General features: G+C 42.9%; 1 long non-coding RNA gene across 1 annotated transcript; it reads right to left on the bottom strand.

Moving 5' to 3' along the window:
• Positions 1–1,093: 1,093 nt before the first annotated feature.
• Positions 1,094–2,278, bottom strand: LOC116450515. Its single transcript, XR_004242814.1, has 2 exons — positions 2,170–2,278; positions 1,094–1,487 (listed from the first exon to the last, which is right to left on the bottom strand). It is a non-coding gene; the product is annotated as an uncharacterized LOC116450515 (long non-coding RNA).
• Positions 2,279–2,813: the final 535 nt, after the last annotated feature.

Here is a 2,813-nt window from a genome sequence, read left to right as displayed (position 1 = left end):
CTTTTAGTATCGCGGGGAAAGATTTCATTAATGCTCCTCCAGCCCCCCCCCCCCTTCCCCCCTCCCCTCCCTCCAAATCTATTTTCTTGCTCAGAGTGTGTCTTCTAATCATAATTAAAATCGTCTCATATACATCGGCGTCTCTTGTGTGCATATTGAATTGCAGGTGACTGGGCGGAATGTTATTTCACTCGTGTCTCTCATTTTTACATTTACACTCACACGAAAACAACAACGACAACAACAACAACAAAAGGGAAAAAAAATAAAGCAAAAAGCAAAAAGCCCAGCACCCAGCGCCCCCTCCCCGGCCGCAGATAAGGTGTATCGTGAACGGCGATAGAAAGGCGATAGTCACGATCGATGGTTTACCAGGCAGCCGTCATGCATCACGTTCAACCCCACGGCCAGCCCGCTACTTCACTTAATATAATTGAGGTTAAAACTGAAGTGGTGGCGGAGGGAGCGGGTGTCGCTGGGTCGCAAGGACAGCAGCGGGATCTGCTGCCCCGGCTCAGGCACGCAGGGGTCACTTCTATTAAGTGATTTCCACCTTATTTCCTATATCCTGGTCTTTAGGTGCGGGCTGCACATATGCGCGGCGGTGCGCGTAGGTTCCGCTCTGGCACTGGGCAGAAAGCTCACGCAGATGACCTTTTTCCTTTTTTCCCCTCTTAAAAGCAGAGAAAGATGATCTCCGCGCCGTTATTTACAGCCACGTAATTAAGTCAATATGATGGTTTCGAACCAGAATCCCAGTCCCACTCGCGGTGGAGCGAGAGGGGCTGAAGCCAAGTTTATTGTCTATCACTTCAAGGAATGGGGGTTAATTTAAGCGCTATTACTGCTATTTCTCTGCGTCTGAGGCCACAAGCAAAGCATAAACCGAGGTGCTGGGTGTTTATTCCAGGCGATGTGACAGTCTGGATGCAAGGCAAGGAGGGACTGTGGGAGAGTTCAGGCGAGGACTGAACCAGCCCCACAAGCAGGGCTGAAAACCGTGTCTTCTTTTTCTTCCAGGCTTACATGAGGGTTTATCACTCGTTTCTTTTCCTTTATTGATTTTTTCCTCTTTTTTTTTCTCTTTTCTTTCTTTTTTTTTTTTTCCCAAACAGATACGCTTTGTTAATTTTATTTCCCGACACCGTATTCAGCCTCTGCGCCTTAAAGTCCTTTAAGCGATAGGTCCACGTTTATACCTCCTCTGGAGCAAATGCAAAATACACTTCAGCTTAAGGGTTGGAGAAAAAACCTTCTCCGCAAGCAGAAGCTCTGCTGAGCAGCCTGGTGCTGCTGATTATATAGTGCAACTTGAAATGATCTCAGCCGGTGGAATATTAATCAAATCAATCAGGGTTGACAAATGAGAAATATTTGAGGGAAGGTGGTAATTTACAACTTTGTTATTAGTTAAGAATCTCCCGCCTTGTAAGAGTAATTAATAACTCCTGGATGGGAACAATTTGGAGACGGCAAGAAGACAGCGTCTTGAAATAAAACAGGATAAAGAGAGGGGTTGAGAATGAGCTACATCTCCGTGGAAGAGAAATTGCAAATGATTTTTTAAAAGATGTCTACAGGGGCATTATATATATAATACGTATATAATGTATACACCAGTATAAATATGGCATAATCAGGCCAGCGAGCGAGGGAGACTGGACAGGAGATAAATACTGAAAAAATAAATCAAAACATTGATTCTTGTGGTCACGTCGCCCATCCAAAGATGAGATGAAACGCTGGGTTTCAAAGTACTTCAAAGAAATGATCCCCAATATGCAAAAGTGCAAGTCAGAAACCAAAGGAGTGAGTCCAGAGTGATTTGAGAAATGTATTTTCCCGCTTCTCTCTCGTTCACCCACACTCCCCCTCTTTAATGTCTGATAAATGTGAAGACCCCTTTTCTCCCCAACTCCCGCTCAGATGGGAAAACTCAATTGTCTGCAATGTTTATAGTGTTAACCCTGCTTATCTACAGAACCCTCCCCTCCCCACCCCTCCCTTTTCACTTTCCATAGACACACATTGATTATTAGACTGTATGGACCCCCCTCCTTTTCCACAACCCCACCTTCAACAACTGACCAAAATAATGACTTGTTGGAAAACTATAAATCATTTTCGTGTTTCAATCCCTGAAGACTCTATTTAAGTAAATAGGCTTACTGTGAAACAATGCATAGATCCAAGTCCTTCTCCGGATTGCTTCCAAATGCTGCCATCTCCAAAACTTTTATTTACAAGAGAAGAAGAGGAAGAAGGAGGGGAAGGATAAAAAAAAAAAAAAAAAAAGCAAACCAAACTTTGGCAAACTTTATCTCTTCTTTATTTTAAGCTTCAGCCTCGCCTTGGTAAGCCCCAGCCTGTTCTACAAAAGGTGGCTAGAGATTGAGATTTATTGGTTTCCAAATGAAAAGATTCATTCGATATAAGAGGTTAACTCAAAGTTCCTTAAACCGTGACTAGCATTGGCAAGGAGCTTTGCCTAGTCAGCACAAAGGCAGTTCAAAGAAACCTTTAAAAATACACACAGATATACATACACACAAACACACTCTCACACTTTAGCCTCAACTGCAATTTTCTTTTCATTTTTGTTTCTTTCTGCCATTACAAAGCCCTGAGCCCCTTTGTAGGTAGCTGGAGGGGTTTTTTTTTTTTTTTCCTCCAAGCTGAACTTTGCCATTTCGGTGTTGACCAACCCCCTTTTCTTTTGCGACCAGTGAATGAAAAGACTCGAAGAAAAAAAAAAAAAGATTAAGAAGTAAACGGGGTGAGCAAAAGAAAAAAAAATTCCTTCTAATTTATAG

Source organism: Corvus moneduloides, chromosome 13 (genome assembly GCF_009650955.1).
Source record: "Corvus moneduloides isolate bCorMon1 chromosome 13, bCorMon1.pri, whole genome shotgun sequence".
Classification (NCBI taxonomy): domain Eukaryota; kingdom Metazoa; phylum Chordata; class Aves; order Passeriformes; family Corvidae; genus Corvus; species Corvus moneduloides.
This window is presented reverse-complemented; position numbering and strand designations above follow the sequence as displayed.